We start from the raw sequence: 20867 nt of genomic DNA, 5'->3' as shown, positions 1-20867 counted from the left end.
ATAGGATTAGATACACGGCTCAGCAGTCAGTATCACACAGGATAGGATTAGATACACAGCTCAGCAGTCAGTATCACACAGGATAGGATTAGATACACGGCTCAGCAGTCAGTATCACACAGGATAGGATTAGATACACGGCTTACAGATATACCCACACTGGTGAAACTTCCAGCCCCCCCATACACTAGACTATGGGCTGTATAAGTCACTGTCCTCCTCAGACAGCCATAAAAGCAAAGGTGTCAGATTACCGGAGATCACTGGGGCTGTGAGTGAGGAGGCGGAGACAGAGCAGGAGGACGCTGGAGCAGGAAGCACAGGGCTGAGCCTGGAGTAAGCAGTACAGAGGAGCATAGATAAAAGTCACCCGCACTCACCACTCTCCATCCTCCGGCTCCAGTGAGCGCTTCTCTCCTCTGCTGACCACCTTCTCCATATCTACAGCCTCTCCTCACAACACAGGACCTGTTGTGCCACAAGTGGTCCTGTGATAGAGGGTAAGTGGAGCTCAGCAGATAGCACTGGGCTACAGTAAAATGGCGCCCAGCCACACCTACAGCAGTGAATGGTGCAGCCCACAGGGGCGTGCCCAGTTCACTGCTACTGAGGCTGCAATGTGCGGTCGGAAGCCGACCGCAGTTTCCTATGTGCAGGGACGGCCATATTTGCAGACTGTATGAGTCCTCCACAGATCTGCAAATCAAGATGGCAGCGCCCAGTGGCTACATTAAAACATTATTACAAACAAACCATAAATCCTGGTTAGTACAACATTTGCTGAAACAACATGTTTTGTTACTTACTATTTTTTTGCAAATTATATAAAATTGCGGCACCTTCCCTTTAACATTGGTCGATATATTCACCTAATCTAATACCATATCGGTTGGTCAACTACTGTCTATATTAGAATTGATATAGAATACTCAAATAGTGTTTGTGCTTTCATTTTAACAATATGCAAACATTGTCTCTATTCATTTTAAGCCGTTCTGCGTAATGGCATGTTTGTATTAACAATGTTGAAAAATTTAAATGTTTGTTCTATATTCCCTCCTGGTCCTCCCTTGTTCCCCCCTCTTTCCCTCCCTCTCCATCTCCCTCCCTACCCCCCTTCGCCCCTTCCTTTCCCTTTTACCCTTTCCCTTTTAAATTCCAAAACCAATGAAAATGTTTGGAAAAGAAATGTTGTCGAATCGTTTGCACTGACAGTGAGACCCCTGAGTCGGCAGGACAGCTTGAATTTCTTTGGAAATTGATTGGGGCTGCTAATCCACAATCCAGGCTATTTTGTACTGCAACATTTCATACATTTTTATATTATGATTGCTTAATAGCGGGGGGACGGTTGTCATCTTAGATGTTGAGCTCCAGTGCACACTTCAACACTTCTCTGGCTCTCCACTTTCCCCACATGGAGAGCTTGCTTGAGCAGTGTTGAAGTGTGTTCCAACCTCGCAGGCTGCATAGAATGACATGACGGACCGTGGGCCTTGAATTTGTTACTTATGTGCTAGATGGTTTTTTTGCAGGGCATCATGGCAAGGCCAAGCCGCAAGATAAAACAGCTAACATAGAAAAATTCAAAAAAATTCACACAACAAGATTTGGCCTTACCAAAACCCTGTCTGATGACAAATGCACATATAGCAGGATTCAGCGGGCCTCCACTAATAAAGGCAAGGGACAGCTCAGGTGCAAACTACTGATAAAAACAACCACCCCACACCTAACAAACCATGGTGGGGTTGGCTGCCTAGTAGGAAAAATGCACGTAGATAAGGCTTGCATAGGACGTCAGGATACCCGATGTTTACCTTGGAAACCGGCTTACACACTGGTTTCCAAGGTAAACATCGGGTATCTAAGAGCCGCGCGGCTTCTGGATACCCGATGTTTACATTAGAAACCAGTGTCCAGCGTTGCTGATCGCTGTTCTCTCCCTGCCACATGCAGCAACGCGTACTGGCCAGCGAGAGACCAGCAATCAAAAAATGGACCAGGCCGATCGAGAACTATTAGCGATACCCGGCAGGGGGGCCGGTCGCTGATCCCCGTCACACGAAGCGATCTTGCTGGCGAGATCACTGTGGCATCACAAAATCAGCGATCTCACTAGCGAGATCGCTGTGTGTGATGGGGCTTAAGACTTGCTCTAGATAAAGTCACCAAGATCACTGCAGGCTATGATTGGAGCAAACATTTCTTCCTGCGCTGGATCCGTGTATGGGCTGAAAAGACATTATGCCTCTGATTGCTATTTTAAAACCATTACTGCCTAGATAAAAAAGTATTCAAGAGTTCTATAACCCCTTTAATAAGTTGGGGAAATAGCCAAAATCGCTAGCTCTTACATAATACGTGTGGGTTTCCTCTGGATTCTCTGATTTCCTTCCACAATCCTAAGACATACAGATAAGGAATTTAGATTGTGAGATGACAATGTATGTAAAGAACTGTGGAAATGGATAGCACTATATAAGCAATGCATAATAAATAAATAAATAATAAAATGCATACCTCTGGAAGTGCTGATCTCTGGGTGACCGGTGACAAAAATCAATCTCCATAATGTGGCTGGCCATAGCGACAATCGGACATCCACAGACAGTAGACACAACCCGTCAGGGGCAGGAACAGCTAAACTTCCATGGGATCAGCTGACCTTTACAATAATGGTGATACTGTAAATTAAACAATGAAATGATACATTGCAAATCCCCAAATCTAAATGTAGCAAAATTCTTATCCTTAGTGGTGGCATTTTCTTCATTCTTCTCACCCGTAAAAATTCACCCTCAGTCTTTAAATTCTTTTCTGGAGCAAAAGGTGCTAAAACATCTACTAAAAAAACAACCAAATAATACCAAGAAAAGAAAAAAACACGCTCCTTCCAGTCCAAACAATGTAGAATATTGGAAACTGTGACAGCCGTAAAATCTGTTTGTTTTCTCTAACAAACCTCGTCTGGATTCCTGAGGAGCACACAACATCAATAAGATGACATCTGCATTCTAATCCAGAAAGTTGAAATCTTTGTGTCCTTCGCCTTCATATAAAACTTTAGTTTCATGCTTTGAGAAGCGTTCACTCTTCTGTGGTTCCAAAGCTGCAAAGATGTAACTTTTCTGTTTCTTTAAAAAGAACATTTAAAATTTGCAACAAAATTTCAAAGTGGTTCCCCATGCAAAAAAATCTTCAAATCTCAAAATATTCGAATTTGCATGAAACTGCAGATTTCAGGAAACTCTACTGTAACTCGATTCTCTGTTGATCGATCTGCTCATCTCTATTCTCCATCTAGAGATGCCTGCATTGTTATTGTTGATATAGAGACGCCATGGTCCCTACTCTGGTTGTGCCCCAACCCACCCAGATTTTTACAGGATGAAAATGATGAAATGGTAAGACAGGATGTTGAGAAGGCTGAACTTTTAAATTCCTATTTTGCATCTGTTTTCTCTCAGAAAGAAAATGTAACATCAACTGTTCTTCACTGTCCTATTAAGGGAATAGAAGAATCCAGGATATCTATAAACAGAAAGATAGTGAGGAAACACTTAGCTAACCTAAATGAATTCAAGTCTCCAGGTCCAGATAAATTACACCCCAGAGTACTGAAGGAGATAGCAGAAGAAATTTTTGAACCCCTCTCCATAATCTTTGAAAATTCTTGGAGAACAGGAGAAGTGCCAGAAGACTGGAGAAGAGCAAATGTTGTTCCTATCTTCAAAAAGGGGAAGAAGGTGGACCCAGGCAACTATAGGTGAGTCTGACTTCTATACCAGGAAAGATCTTTGAACAAATTATTAAACAACATGTATGTCAATACCTGGATAAGAATGAAGTGATTAATCAGAGTCAGCATGGGTTTGTAACTAATAAGTCATGTCAGACTAATTTAATTTCCTTCTATGATGGTATTACTGATTGGGTGGATCAAGGAAATGCTGTAGATATAGTATATCTTGACTTCAGCAAAGCATTTGACAAAGTCTCTCATACAATCCTTATTGAAAAAATGACTAAGTATGGAATGGACAAGGCAACTGTTAGGTGGATTCATAACTGGCTTAGTGATCGGACCCAAAGAGTGGTCGTAAATGGCTGCACATCCAGTTGGAAGAATGTCTCAAGTGGGGTACCACAGGGCTCTGTCCTGGGCCCTGTATTGTTCAACATCTTTATCAACGATTTAGATGAAGGAATTGAGGGTAAACTGATTAAATTTGCTGATGACACAAAGCTAGGAGGGATAGCTAATACTAGAGAAGAGAGAGAGAGGATTCAAAAAGATTTAAATAAACTGGAGAAGTGGGCAGCAACTAACAGAATGGTTTTTAACAGGGAGAAATGCAAAGTACTACATCTGGGCAATAAAAATGAAAAAAGCATATTTAGAATGGGAGGAATAGGGCTAAGTGACAGCACATGTGAAAAAGACTTGGGTATACTAATAGATCACAGACTGAATATGAGTCAACAGTGTGATGCAGCAGCAAAAAAGGCAAATGCAATTCTAGGATGTATTAACAGAAGCATACAGTCTAGATCACGTGAAGTCATTATTTCCCTCTACTCCTCTTTGGTCAGACCTCATCTGGAATATTGTGTCCAGTTTTGGGCACCACATTTTAAAAAAGACATCAACAAACTGGAGCAAGTTCAGAAAAGAGCGACCAGATTGGTGACGAGTCTGCAAACCCTGTCTTATGAGGAAAGGTTGCAGGATTTGGGAATGTTTAGTTTGCAAAAGAGAAGACTGAGAGGAGACTTAATAGCTGTCTACAAATATCTAAAGGGCTGTCACATTGTAGAAGGATCAACTTTATTCTCATTTGCACAAGGAAAGACTAGAAGCAATGGGATGAAACTGAATGGGAGGAGACACAGATTAGATATTAGAAAAAACTTTTTGACAGTTAGAGTGATCAATGAGTGGAACAGGCTGCCAAGAGAAGTGGTGAGTTCTCCTTCAATGGAAGTCTTCAAACAGAGGCTGGACAGACATCTGACTGGGATGATTTAGCGAATCCTGCTTTGAGCAGGGGGTTGGACCAGATGGCCCAGGAGGTCCCTTCCAACTCTACGATTCTATGATTCTATGATTCTATACACACCAATTTGTGAGAGCAGTTTGTGTAAACTCCAACTTTTTCAGAAAGAGACTCTGCTAATTTAGTGGGTCAGTTTAGTAGGACAGTGGCCATTTGAGGTGTGCAGTCACCCATCTATACAGTTCCTCCTTTTACCTGCATTAGTGATTTGTTGCGCTTATATTAACCTTTCGTTTTCTTTCCAAATTTCTTTAACTGCTGTAGAAATGAATAGTAGTTATGGAAGCAGAACCTTGCTATTCTATTATTATACCCTCTTCTTCAGTGGCAAGCAGGCTTTTGGATAACCTTTTCCGCAACTTTGCTCCACCAACCAGCAGTTAATGCAAGGATGCTGCAAAGGGGCGCCTGCAGCAATGGTCAGATCCCTAAAGATGGGACACAGGGTGAACACCAGTAACACTTGTGCCAAGACACTGTGTCTGAGTTATGAGCTGGCATAAGACACATCTACCTTTCTTATTTTACTCATTGTAAATTTTCCAATGCACCTTCTCAACGGCTGTTACCCTAATATGAACTCCCTTAAAATTCTTCTTGCTGGAATTATCGGTCATTTTCACTTCATTTATTTTTAGGAATGTTTATATGTTTATTGGTTATTCAGGAGATTATTGTAGAAGTTACACTTTTGTCAGACGCCGTTAGGGAAACTTCTTACTGTCGCATTGATTTTCCCATCTCTGATCTTAGACGGGTGTGAGGTCTGTAAGTGAGAAAACAGTTAAATGGCAAGATAAATTCTAACATTTCACTGGAGACATTAAAACCTTCCTAATATTCAGAAGTTTTCAGTAATTTTCATCTGCAGTAAAAAAGAAATAAATTAAGTGGTTTATAGAGATTCTAATAAATAATAACAAAATAACTGAACTAAGACAAAAATTCACCAGAAGTTACAGTATATAGACATCACTAATCAATACGTAGTGCGAGGGACATGAAGTATTACACTTCAGAGCTGCGCTCACTATTCTGCTGATGGAGTTACTGTGTACATACTAGTGATGAGCAAACATGCTCACCACTACTCGTTACTCACTCGAGTATCGCTGTACTTGCGGTACTCAGCGAGCACTGAGCATTTCCAGTATTATCCAGCAAGAGCTCGGGTCCCTGCCCTGCAAGTTTGGTGCTCTTTAGAGTGCCAATCAACTTGCAGGGATTGTCTGCCACGCACTATAATGCCACAGCCATCATTGTTGTGGTATTACAGTGATTGGCTGGCCGCACAGCGTCATCAGGTCTATATCAGATCTGGCGCCACCCTGCTCGGCGCAGTTGCCTCCAGAATCAGACTGTGTAGGGAGAGTTGCTGCTGAGATATGGAGAGATTTGTGCTTTAATTAGTGTGGGTATACCATTGTTGAATCCACATGTCCAGCTAAACCAAAAGTCCTTCAAAGGACTAATTATAGATTGCAGTGCTAGGTAGGCAGGGAGTATATGTGGTTATATAATATCAGTTTAAGGCATGCAGACACTGTATCTGGCTCAGAGGCGTAGCTAGGGTTTTGGTTCAGGGGGACGAAACTTCTGAGTGGGCCCCTAACCAGAGAACCTAAGCAGACGACCGCGCTGTTGCTAAAAATAATCTATATATAAAAAGACCAATATTGATATTACGTCCCCGCTGTGTACTGGTCTGACTGCAGTGCAGCTCCTGACATCGGAGCAGAATCGCCGCTGAAATCAGCGTGGGAGCAAGGAGGAGAGGCGAATATAGTGGGGTTGTTAAAAAAATTTATATAGTGAGTCCTGGTTGCATGATTATGATACCCCATATGGGGGGGGGTGGCAGCATGACACCCTTATGAGGGGGCAGCATAATATACCCCGTATGAGGAGGGGGCAGCATGATACCCAGTATGATGGGGGCAGCATGATACCCTGTATAAGGGGGGCAGCATGATACCTAATATAAGGGAGGGCAGCATGATACCCTATGAGGGGGGCTGCATTATATTCTGAAGGGGCTACATTATATTCTTTGGGGTGGCTGTATTATACCATATGAAGGGGCTACATTATAAAGAAAGAAAGAACAGAGAGAAAGAAAGAGAGGAAAGAAAGAGAGGAAAGAAAGAGAGGTGAGAAAGAAGGAGGGGAAAGAAAGAGAACAGAGAGAGAGAAAGCAAGAACAGAGAGAGAGAGAAAGGAAGAACAGAAAGAGCGAAAGAAAGATTAGCAAAAGAAAGAAAGATTAGATAGAGAGAGAGAGAAAGATTAGAGAGAGAAAGAAAGAAATAAAGAAAGAAAGATTAGAGAGAGAAAGAAAGAACAGAGAGAGAAAGAAAGAAATACCAGAGAGAGAGAAAGACACAGAGAGAGAAAGAAAGATTCTATAAAGATACTATAGCAGCCCAGCTCCCATTGTAATGCCCACCTGAGCCTCCCGAGGCAGGACATATCATGATCCGCTCACATGGCCAACATCCCCTAGTCCAAGGCGATCCCGCTGTCTGCGCTGGAGAAGGAGGACACGGTGATGGATCTGAAGCATTCCCTGAAGTGCCTCCATGGTTCTGTCACAATTTCCTCCTGAAATTATCTCCTTTCTTGTCAGCTTCTAGCATGTCACTTCCAGTAGAATGTCACGTGTGAATTTTAAAGTGCTCCTCGGGACTCCGCCGTGTACACACACACGGCTCTGCTCCGTACACACACGGCTCCGCTCCGTACACCTCGTACACACAACTCTGCTACATGCACCCTGCAAACTCATCCTGACCCCGCACATAAACTTCCCCTCATCCAACACTATGACAATGAGCACACTGAGGCCCCTGATCAGGTGACCCCTGACTCCTCCCCTCCTGTGACCTCATCACAGGTCCTGTGCACACAGAAGAGAGAACAAAGCAGAGCAGGGAGGGAGATGATCGATTCACCCTGCTCTGCCACAGATACAGTTACAGTGGGTGGGCCCCCTCAGAGCACGGGGCCTAGGGCCACCGCCCCCCCTGCCCCAGGTAGTTATGCTACTGATCTGGTTTAATAGATATCATAGCATACATCAAGAGGGTCCATTCCATTACTGTCTGATGCTGCTGCCTATTACATATATTGACCGTATATACCTAGCCCCAATTATCAGTGGCTAGGAATAATTTTTTTTGCATCTTAATCCTGATTATTTTATTCCAAAGCAATCCAGAACCCCTATTTTTCTACATTCTTAATTTAAGAGTAAATAGATGACCAGCAGATAAATAAGTATAAGGAAAAATCCAAAGGTGGTAATCCAGATAACAAATATACCAGTTTTAAAGCCATATAAAGCACATAACAAATTGAGGCACATACCAGGAAAACAGGGACATTGTACATCTATTTGCTCTTAACCCTTCTGTACTGTTTTTTTGGCCATGTAATAGCTACTTCTATTAATTCACATTACCAGGCTATGTCATATGTTTGACGTTACACTTTTTAGGGGACATTGTAAACCATCCCTCTACTGTGTTCTTATGTGTCACTACTTTTAAGCCACATTTGTTTGCTATCTGGTTTTTCAATAAAGCTTTGTGATTTTTAAACCACAATATACTTTGGACTTTAGGCATTGCTTTTTTCTTTTTGGTTTATATTTATATTTTGGCAGTGCGTCCTGCATTGTCCTTATAATGAGCTGGAGTATTTATTTATGAACTTTCTAAATTATGACGTTATTGCTATTCAGCTTTCTTTGCTGTCTTTTTTGCTCATTTTCCCTCTCCCATGTACAGCTCCCATGCACTCCTCACCTTCCTGAGAAACCTCAGCCCATCTTGCCCAAACACATTGCAGAAAAAAACTACTTACAATTCCAACAACTATTTGCTCTTTATCTTCCTACTACTACTGATTTCAGGGGACATCTCCCCCAACCCTGGTCCACCATCCCCCAACCTCAACTCCTACCCTACCTCATATCGAAACCATAAAAATCCAATTAATATCACTTGCACTGCCTCATCTCCATCTTTTAATTGTGCCTTCTGGAATCTACGGTCTGTTTGTAACAATCTTCCTTTCCTACACAACTACGTTCTGAACAACTCTCTTAATCTGTTGGCCCTCACTGAAACCTTGATTCAGGATTCTGACACTGTCTCTCCTGCTGCCATTTCCTATGGTGGCTTACAATTCTCTCATTTCCCAAGACCCACAAACAGACATGGTCGGCATGGTCGACATGGTCGGTCAGACACAGTCGGCATACTCCTGTCCCCACAATGCACTTTCCAGGTCATCCCCCCAGTTCCATCACTCATATTCCCTTCTTTTGAGGTCCACACCGTCAGGCTCTTCCGTCCCCTCTCCCTCAGAGTAGCGGTCATATACCGGCCCCCAGACTCACCCACCCACTTCCTTGACCACTTTTCAGCCTGACTGCCGCACTTCATGTCCTCAGAACTTCCAACCCTTATCCTGGGAGACTTCAACATCCCCATTAACAGCCCTACTTTGACATCTGCATCCCAGCTTCTATCACTAACCACCTCTCTAGGCCTCTCTCAGCTTTCAACCTCTGAGACACACAAGGACGGTAACACCCTTGATCTGGTCTTTGTCCGGCTCTGTTCAATCTCCCAACTAAATAACTCACCGCTTCCACTCTCTGACCACAACATCCTCTCCTTCATGCTCACAAATCCTCGCCCACCCCAGCTCACTCCTACCTACCACACATTCATAAATCTACAAGCCATTAACCCTCTTTCAGATTGCCTACACTCATCACTGTCCCCAATCTCCTCTTTTTCCTGTCCTAATCTGGCTGTTCATCACTACAACAACACTCTTAGAAGCAACCTTGACCAAGTAGCTCCCCTCACCCTCAGAACCTCCAAGCACAGAGTAAAACAGTCCTGGCTCACATTGCAAACTCAACTTCTCCAGCGATGCTTTAGGAGTGCTGAACGCCTATGGAGAAAAACCCGCACACCAGATGACTTCATCCACTTCAAATTTATGTTAAGAACCTATAACGCTGCCCTTAACCTCGCCAAACAGACCTACTTCACCACCCTGATCTCCTCACTAGCCAACAACCCCAAGAAACTTTTTGACACTTTTCACTCCCTCCTCAGGCCAAAAGCAGAAGCCCCTATCACAGATATTTATGCTGATGACCTGGCCTCCCACTTTACAGAAAAAATAGATAATATCCGTCAGGAAATCTGCTCCCAACCACCAAGTGTTGTGACTACCATCACTTCCTGCATCTCCCCTGGCTCACTTTCCACATTTGATCCCATCACAGAAGAAGAAGCCTCCAGACTCCTCTCTTCTCGTCTGACTACATGCACTACTGACCCCATTCCCTCACATCTTCTCCAGTCTCTCTCTCCAGTCGTCACAACCCACCTAACTACAATCTTTAATCTCTCCTCCTCGGGCATTTTCCCATCCATTCAAACATGCCATCGTTACTCCATTACTAAAGAAACCCGCTCTCGACCCATCCTGCACAAACAACTACAGACCAGTCTCCAATCTCCCCTTCATCTCTAAACTTTTGGAGCACCTAGTTTATTCCCGCCTTGCCTGTTACCTCTCCACTCACTCCCTTCTAGACCCTTCACAGTCCGGCTTCCACCCCCTACATTCGACTGAAACTGCACTCATCAAAGTGACCAATGACCTTCTGACAGAAAAACATAATGGTGACCATTCTCTGCTCATTCTTCTTGACCTATCTGCAGCTTTCGATACTGTTGACCACCATCTCCCACTCTCTAGGCTCCAGTCACTAGGCATTAAGGACACTGCTCTCTCCTGGTTCTCTTCCTATCTCTCAGACCGCTCCTTCAGTGTTTTGTTCTCTGGCTCCATGTCATCTCCTCTTCTTCTTGCAGTCGGGGTACCTCAGGACTCAGTCCTTGGCCCCTTTCTTTTCTCTCTCTACACGGCCCCAATTGGACAGACTATCAGCAGATTTGGCTTTCAGTATTTCAGTACCATCTTTATGCTGATGACACACAACTATATACATTGTCCCCCGACCTTCCCCCTGCTGTACTACAGAACGCCAGTGACTGTCTCTCCGCAGTCTCCAACATCATGTCCGCTCTCTATCTGAAAGTTATCCTCTCCAAAACTGCACTTCTTCTGCTCCCGCCGTCTACTAACCTCCCTAAATCTGACATTTCCCTCTCCGAGGGTGGTACCACAATAACACCCCAGCAGCAGGCCCGCTGTCTGGGTGTTATGTTTGACACCAATCTCTCCTTCACATCCCATATACAATCTCTTGCCCTCTCTTGCCGCTTACACCTAAAGAACAAAAACCCTCACTGTAGCATTGATCCACTCCCGCCTGGACTACTGCAACGCTCTATTAATTGGCCTCCCCGTCACTCGACTATCCCCTCTCCAGTCCATACTTAATGTAGCAGCCAGGGTCATCTATCTGACCAATCAGTACTCGGACACGTCCGCTCTTCGCCAGTCCTTACATTGGCTGCCCATTCATTATAGGATCCAATTCAAAGTACTTGCTCTCACCCACAAAGCTCTCCACAGTGCAGCACCCCCCTACAACTCTTCCCAACGGCCTAACTGACCGCTGCGCTCTGCAAACGACTTTTGACTAACCTCTGCACTAATCCATACCTCCCACTCCCAACTCCAAGACTTCTCCCGTGCTGCTCCTATCCTCTGGAATGCTCTACCCCAAGAAATCAGGACTATCCACAATTTGCATAGTTTCAGGCGTTCCCTCAAAACACATTTGTTCAGAGTGGCCTATCACGTTCACTAATCAAAGTCATTCTATGTGTAAGTGTGCGTGTGTAGCCCATTCACTATCTCCATCCATACCTCACTCCCTCAAGATGGCTGGACCTTCTTTGTAAATACACCATTGTAAATACACACCTGTACTTTGTATCTCCCCACCTCATTGTAGATTGTAAGCTCTCACAAGCAAGGTCGTCTTATTTTGCTTTAATTATTGTATTGTTAACGTTGTTACTTATGACTTGTGTTTTTAAAATGTTAAATTGTAAAGCACTGCAGAATATGTTGGCGCTATATAAATAAAGATTATTATTATTGTTGACACTGCAGACTACAGCCAAATCCTTTTGATAGTACAGCGTGAAAATCTGAGTGTGCAGAAAAATCTACCATTTTTTGTGGTACTGTAGAACTGTTTTGGAGTCAATTTTTTCACACCATTTTGCTGCCCAAAAATATTTAGCTACAGGGTAGATATTTTACAATGGTGCAGTAAATAAGTATCTCTCTGTCCAATCCCTCTACACTTGGGCACATTATAGGCAGTCTGTCTGCACAAAATGACTGTTCAAACCAAGCACACGTGCTCGGTGCTCCAGTGGAATTGTCAAACGATTGAGTGTATCTGTGTATTTCCCACCCCCTTGTTTTCAATCTATCTCCATCACATCTTACTTGATTGACAGCCCTGTACCTTCAGATGCCAGAGGAGGATAGAGATAAAAGATAAAAAAGTAGGTGGCTAGGTGCACTGAATTGTTTGGCCTCACCAGAGGTGCATTGAGCGCCTGACCTTTGTCTGAACAGTCATTTTGCTGAGAAAGACACCATGTTATGGAGATACCATGCCAGAGAGGGGCCAGAAGATCTGCATCTGGTTTCATGAACTTCTGGTTAGAAGAACTTCACTATAATATTAAGCTGTGCAGGTTTTTTCCTTGTATCAGTGCAATGGTTAATCAGTTCAGTTGATCTCTCCTATTTGGATTGTTTCAGGTGTTTAGTGTTGGCCACTCTCCTCTGCTATATATATGCTTGCCTCTAGTACTTAGGAATTGCCAGTGTTACTTCTTATTTCCTGGTATTTAGTTGGAGGTGTAGTTTGTGGTAGGAGTTTGTGGTTGGAGATTGTTGCTTGGAGTGTTATCTGTGTGCACATCCTCATCCTCTCCTATTTTGTTTCTACTTCCTGTTTCTCTTTTGCATTCCACTCTGTTGCTTGGTGAATGTACAGTATATGGTATGATTGTTTTTTTCAGTTATACCTTTCCATCTTCCCTTGCTTGTCTGGTTATTGTTATCCTATGTACTTCAGCTATATATAGGGGCATAGCAAGGCACAAGAACCCAGTGTCACCACCTTCAGGAGTAATCCGGAGGACAGGGATAGACTGGGGAGCCCCTAGTTCTAGGGACATGGTTAGCACCCAGTGTCCCAAGACGCTGCGTGACAGTCTCTTTAGGAAGATGCTTGAGAGCTTTAGACAACCCCTTTAAGTAGCTGATTCACAAAGTGTAATTGGGTATCTGTTGACCGAACTTTCACTTAGCCGATATAATAACTCTTGTATATGAGGAGAGATTACTGTCAGCTGTGAGAGGGAGACAGTCTGCGTAGCATCATCACCAGCTGAACAAAGGGATCAGCTGAATGAATTCCAACTGAGTGACCCTTACTTACCGAATATCATCTGTCAGGGGACAAAAGGGGTGACCCCAAAATGAATTAAATGTTATGCCAATCCTGCCCAAATCAGTGGGTTCAGCTGAAGTTTATCTAATAAGTATGGCAGCTTTTAAAGTCCTGCTAAATGTTTGAAGACAAATGTGAGAAGTGCGCGCAAAACACTGATATATTTGGTGTGTTTTATACAGAGTACTTAAAGGCATTGTCCACTACTTAGATAAAGCTGTAGTCTCCTGAGTCAAATAAACAATATACGGTACTCACCTCCAGTATCGTCACCATCCCAGCAATGTCGGCTATTCATTGTGCGACTTTTTTGTACACGTAAATGATGCTAACAGTGGCTGCTTTAAGCTGCTTCACTTACACTTCCCTCCGAAAGATCTCGGACATCTGGGGTACACGAGAAGATGGCCGCATATCATCTGCCACTGATTTACTAAAGCACTTGCGTGACATGACATTATCATGCGAGCACTGGAAGATGCGGTGCCAACAATGATGCTAGTGTAGCAGGAGAGTATGAGGTTTTTTTTTAGGTTTTTTTTATATTTTACTCGGGAGACCAACACATTTTAAAAGGAGTAGTTCAAGTAGTGGACAACCCCTTTAAAATTGTACCTCTCCTGCCATATTAAAAAGACAATTAGTGTCACAGTGGAGTTACTTCCACTTACTCTGGATCATCACGTTCTAAGTTTCACACTTTGTGACAATTTGTCCAAACCTTTATACTGTAGTAGAAATATTAAATAGACTGAAATATTCTTCAAATTCTCGCTAAAGAAGAACAAAAAAAATGCTTGCAGCGTTAAGGTGAATGTTAAGGAATAATTACGATGCAGCCTCATGAAACATTGATAAAAGTAGATGTAATCAGTCTCCAAATCTCTTAACCTGGATGTCACATTTCTCTGTGCACAAATATTCTCTCATTACAGCGTGGAAAGCTTCTGGGGTGAAAGCAGTAAAGATTTTGTTAGGATATTATACACTGACCTTCTAAATAATAAAACGTGGATACTTTGTAAACATGGAGGCATGGAGTAAAATAAAGACTCCAGGGGAAAAGCTGTGCTCTCAGTGCTGCCGAGAAGAAACAAAGTGTCTGCTTTGATTACTATTACTACTAGTAATGAGCAAGCACTAAAATGCTCGAGTGCTTGTTACTCGAGTTGGGCAAATTGTAATGTTTGGGAGCTTGACCTGAGTATCGAGTATAATGAAAGTCAACGGGAAATTCAAGCATTTTTCCAGCACCCTCTCCCTCTCTTCCCCCTGAGATCTGGAGGGGTGTCACGGTCGGGAAGGACAGGGGACGCAGCTTAGCTTGGTTAGTTTACACTCCCACGCTGCCAGGCCATGACAACGTGGGGCATGCGCTACAGGTGGTAATGGAATGTGGACCCACTGGACCACAGAGGGAGACCCAGGCCTACCCGGACTAGGGAAGGGCAGCGACCAAGGTCTGTGGCAGCTGAACATGTGAGTGAGGTGGTAACATGCAGGACTGGATGACACCACACAACTTCAGGTATGAACGAACATAAAGTTTACTACATAAAGTCACATACAGAAAACAAGACAGTATGATGCATGGCTCCCGATACCACACATCAGGCAAGGGTGAACATCTAGGTCTCCAGGCGTCAGACGATGGCAGGAGGTCATCAAGAGTTGATGCAGTCCAGGGTCATCTGGCACGGGTATATCAGGAGAACCTCTCTCTTACGCCTCAGCCGTAGCACAGGCACAGCAGGAGAACATCAGACACTGACCTTGACAGACATCATCACAGGATGGACCCCAGGGCACAGGCAGGACATCGGGGGCACAGGCAGTACACTGACAGCATGAATTCAGAAAAACTGACGTGGCAGCACACGACATCGGCTGCTCAGATTCAGGAATCACTGGCAGAGGAAACAAGACTGGAGGCTCCCCAGAAACACGGAGGAGGAGCCTGTCCAGGAACATGACTCTAGAACACCGGCTGAACCACCTGGACCATGAACTGGATATCTGGACACAGGCTGGACACCAAGGACAAAGACAGAACATCTGGACTCCAGACAACAGACATGGCTCCAGGCAAAGAATATTAGGACCCAGGCAGGACATCAGAGACATCGGCAAACATTGGGCAGAGGTCATCAGGCTCCAGGCACCAGACAGCGGTCATCAGGCTCCAGACACCAGACAAAAGTCATCAGGCTCCAGGCACCAGACAGTGGTCATCAGGCTCCAGGCACCAGACAGCGGTCATCAGGCTCCAGGCAGCGATTGTCAGGCTCCAGGCTGCGGTCGTCAATCTCCAGGCTGTGGTCGTCAGGCTCTCAGCTGCGGTCGTCAGGCTCCGGGCTGCGATCGTCAGGCTCCCGGCTGCGATCGTCAGGCTCCTGGTAGCAATTGTCAGGCTCCAGGCACAAGAACACAACCTAGAAAGGAACTGCACTGCAGGATCAGGCCTGGACAGAGCTAGCACCGCATAATAAGCTGAGCACAGCGTAGTAGATGCTCAGTTCATCAAAAGATGAACACAGGTTTAATTTTCCAGACACAGGTTACAAGAAACTCACAGTCACTGGGTACATGCTTCAAGACACAGAAGAACTTCAGGGACATCACATAGCAGGAATCCACATTCAAGGCAAGGACTTTGGTACCAACACATAGACAGGACAGGTCCAGGGACAAAGATATCAGCTTTCCTAGAATTGATAGCAGGCAGACCAGGAGCAACATGGAGCACAAACACAAATAGCTAGGTTAAGAAACCTACTGAGAAGCTCTGGTAACACCCAACAGGGAAGAGGAACTTTAAATAAGAGCTGCCCCTCAGCAATAGGCTGGGGACAGCAATTCAACTGCACCCCCCGCCCTTAACAAAAGCAGGGAAGGTGTGGCCACGCACATCCTAAGCACAGACAGAAACCAGTACAGCATAGCCAGCACAGGAACTGAGGCGTAAGGCACCTGGCAGTGGCTGCAAGCCTGGACACACTTGGAAACTCATGCACCAGCTGCAGAGGACCTTGCAACTCGCGGATAGCTTCCACAGAGGCAACCAGGGACCGCACACACGGAGGGTCGTGCAGCAGAGTCAAGACTCTACAACACATGTACAGGTACACAGCAGAGCAGGGAACTGAGCAGCATCTATACAGGTAACAGTCAACAGTATTACAGCTGATTAGGGGGAAAGGCGCAAAGGGTAAGAGCACAGATATGCAGAGTAACACTGGGGAAACATGGTACAAACACATCGGCGTTACAAGGGGATCTAATAATTGCTGAAAACTATTTAAACAGTGTTGAAACAGCATGGGAAAAGCAAGGTAAAGACCCTTGGAAGCATCTCTGAATCCCAGGTTGCTGCTGAGAACAATGTTGTCAGGGTATTATGCCACTTTTACGGCTGACAATAAAACATACAAAACAGCACTGGAAAGAATGGTTAAGAAACATTCTTTCCAGGATAATTGTATATAGTAACATAGTAACATATGTTTGAAGGCTGAAGGAAGACCTTATGTCCATCTAGTTCAGCCTATTTTTAGTGCAGCTGTTCTGCATTGTTGATCCTGGGGAAGGCAAAAAAACCACAGAGTAGAAGCCAATTTTCTCCATAGGGAAAAAAATTCCTTCCCCTAAGCTGGGTCAACCATCTACCTATAATATTATGTTATTCATAACCTTCTATACTGTTACTCACAAGAAAAGCATCCATTCCTTTCTTAAATTCATTCAGTGAGTTGGCCATCACCACTTCCTCAGGAAGAGAATTCCAGAGCCTCACTGCTCTTACCGTGAAGAACCCTCTTCTATTCTGGTGCAGAAATTGTCTTTCCTCCAAACGAAGAGAATGCTCCCTTGTTCTTGTCACAGTACTTGATACAAACAGTTCATTGGAGAGATCTCTGTATTGCCCTCTGATATACTTGTACATATATGTTAGGTCTCCCCTAAGTCTTCTCTTTTCTAGAGTAAATAGACCTAATTTTGATAACCTTTCTGGGTATTGTAGTGAACCAACTCCATTTATCATTTTAGTAGCCCGCCTTTGAACCCATTCAAGTTCAGTAATGTTTTTCTTGAGCACCGGCGTCCAAAATTGCACACAATACTCCAAGTGTGGTGTGACGAGTGATAGATGGTCTGACGAGAGGTAGAATTATGTTTTCATCTCGTGTCCCCAGACCTCTTTTAATGCATCCCATGACCCTATTTGCTTTGGTGGCAGCTGCCTGACACTGGGCACTCCAATTTAGCTTCTAATTGACTAAGATGCCTAAGTCTTTTTCCATGTCTGATTTCCGCAGCAGTTTCCCATTTAATAAGTAATTGTAGCATCTGTTTCTCCTTCCCATGTGCATAACCTTACACTTATCTGTGTTAAACCTCATTTGACATTTTTCAGCCCAATTCTCCAATTTACTCAAATCTGTCTGTAGTTGCAAACTGTCCTCCTTTGTGTTAACTACCTTACATAGTTTTGTATCATCTGCAAATCCTGATATTTTACTATATAAGCCATCCACTAGATCATTAATAAATATATTAAATAGTAGGGGGCCCAATACAGAATCCTGTGGTACCCCACTAGTAACCCTGGCCCAATCTGAGCACCATTAATAACCACTCTTTGCTTTCTATCACTAAGCCAGCTACCTACCCATCTACACACATTTTCCCCTAGCCCAAGCTTTCTCATCTTACTTACCAATCTTTTATGTGGGACAGTGTCAAATGCTTTAGAGAAGTCGAGATAAATCACATCCAATGATTCTCCTTGGTCCATTTGAGAGCTTACTTCCTCATAGAAGCTGATCAGGTTAGTTTGACAGGAGCGATCCTTCATAAATCCATGTTGATATGGAGTTAAACATTTATTAACATTGAGATATTCCATAATGGTATCCCTTAGAAACCCTTCAAAAATGTTACACACAACAGATGTTAAGCTTATCGGCCTATAGTTTCCAGGTTCCCTTTCACACCCCTTTTTGAATATTGGTACCACATTTGCTTGCCGCCAATCAAATGGAACAGACCCTGTTTCTATAGAGTCTTTAAATATAAGGAATAGAGGCCTGTCTATCACATTACTTAACTCCCTTAATACCCGAGGGTGAATGCCATCAGAGCATATAAGGCAAAATAAATAAGAGACAGAAAAATGCTTCTCCACATCTTAGGCTATGTTCAAATGCAGTGTTTTTGCTGCATTTTTGTATGTTTGCAATGCTTTCAATTGTGAAAAAAACATTCCGCAGGAAATTTTATCACTTTAATTTCCATATCTGGCCATGTGCTGTGTGAGACATGATCAGACACAATGAAAGTTACTTTTTTTAAGGGCTATCAGGCAGCCATCATTATTTGTAGAGGGCAATCAGGTGACACTTTCTATTGCTAGAGTATCATAGGGTGTCTTTTAGTCAGAAAAGCCCAAGATAGAGCTTTTTGGTAAAGTACATTCATTCTATTGTTTACTGAAAATGCAATGATATCTGTAAATAAAAGAACACAGTAGTTACAGTCAAATATGATGGAGGTTCAAAGATATTTTGGGGTTGTTTTGCTGCCTCTGACCATGGGTGCCTTGACTGTGTGCAAGGCATCATAAAATGTGAAGATTCCGAAAGGTTTTTTGTCGCAATGTAGTGTCCAGTGTCAGAAATCTCGGTTTGCATCCTATGTCATGGGACTTGAGGCAGGACAAAGACCCCAAACATACTTCAAGAACCACCCACAAATAGATTGAAAAAGAGCACTGGAGAGTTCAGAAGTGGTAATTCCAGCTTAAGTAGCGTAAAGTCTCCCATCACTACCTCCTACATACACAAGCTACAGAAAAACTGTGAATGGACGCATGAAATCATTTAATTTTGCCTGTATTAATGAATTTCTGAGTACAAATCACCGTAAAAAACATAAATTGGTCAATAAGTGCAAGGAGAAAACCAGCAACAAGGCTTACAATTTATAAGGCATAATACCTGACTAGATGCTTGTTATATGCTATTCCTACTGCCACACACACCTCACCGCTGATGAATTGCAGATAGGACTGGTATTATTTTAGAATACAGAAGGGATTTGAATCGGCCCTGAAATTTTTTTTCGTTTCATTTTCATGGCAGCAAGAAACTGTGGAGTAATGCCAGTAACACTGCCAGCATTGATGAATTTCTGAGTACAGATTACATAAAAACAATGAGTGCACGGAAAAAAAGCAGCAGCAAGACTTAAGCTCCTTTCTGAAATAGCAAGATCGCTAGCGAGATCGCTGAAGCGTCAACGATTTTGTGACGCAACAGGGACCTCGCCAGCGATCTTGCTACATGTGACACGCAACGGCGACCGCCCCCCCGCTTGATATTGCTGATCGTACTCGAATGTCAGCACGTTTATTAGCATCCTGAATATGACCTGTGCACAATATATGCCGTATGGGAATAAACATGCTAGAAATAGGAGGAAACCACTATGGTTAAATAGAGCTGTAAGGGGTGCAATAAGAGATAAAAATAAAGCAGGAATTAAGCACAGTCATAGATAGACCATTATTTTTAATCTTTAAAGATTCCATAATAACAGAGTCTGTACCACAGGACTGGCGTATGGCAAATTTGGTGCCAATATTCAAAAAGGGGACAAAAATTGAACTTGGAAATTATAGGCCAATAAGTTTAACCTCAACTGTGGGCAAAATACTGGAGTATCTGGAGAAGAATAACCTCATGACCCAATATCAACATGGGTTTACAAGGGACCATTCCTGTCAGACTAATCTGATAAGCTTTTATGAAGAGGTAAGTTCTGGACTGGACCAAGGGAATACAGTGGACGTGGTGTACATGGACTTTTCAAAAGCTTTTGATACGGTGCCACACAAAAGGTTGATACATAAAATGAGAACAATGGGGATAGGGGAAAATATGTGTAGGTGGATTAAGAGCTGGCTCAGGGATAGGAAACAAAGGGTGGTTATTAATGGAGCACACTCGGACTGGGTCACGGTTAGCAGTGGGGTACCACAGGGGTCAGTTTTGGGCCCGCTTCTTTTTAACATATTTATTAATGACCTTGTAAGGGGCATAGAGAGTAGAATTTCAATATTTGCAGATGACACTAAACTCTGCAGGGTAATCAATTCAGAGGAGGACAATTTTATATTACAGGAGGATTTATGTAAACTAGAAGCTTGGGCTGATAAATGGCAAATGAGCTTTAATGGGGATAAATGTAAGGTCATGCACTTGGGTAGAACGAACAAGATGTATAATTACATGCATAATTGTAGAACACTGGGCAAAACTGTCACTGAA

General features: G+C 43.4%; 1 long non-coding RNA gene across 1 annotated transcript in view; it reads left to right on the top strand.

Annotated features, from left to right (window-relative positions):
• The first annotated feature begins 250 nt into the window (after window positions 1–250).
• LOC141101066 (uncharacterized) overlaps window positions 251–20867 on the top strand; it is a 112106-nt gene continuing 91489 nt past the window's right edge. The window contains exon 1 of the long non-coding RNA XR_012234877.1: window positions 251–500. This is a non-coding gene — a long non-coding RNA (uncharacterized lncRNA). The remainder of the gene's footprint in view (window positions 501–20867) is intronic.

Source organism: Dendrobates tinctorius, unplaced genomic scaffold (assembly GCF_039654945.1).
Source record: "Dendrobates tinctorius isolate UK_male_01 unplaced genomic scaffold, ASM3965494v1 ptg000114l, whole genome shotgun sequence".
NCBI classification, from domain to species: Eukaryota; Metazoa; Chordata; class Amphibia; order Anura; family Dendrobatidae; genus Dendrobates; species Dendrobates tinctorius.
This window is presented reverse-complemented; position numbering and strand designations above follow the sequence as displayed.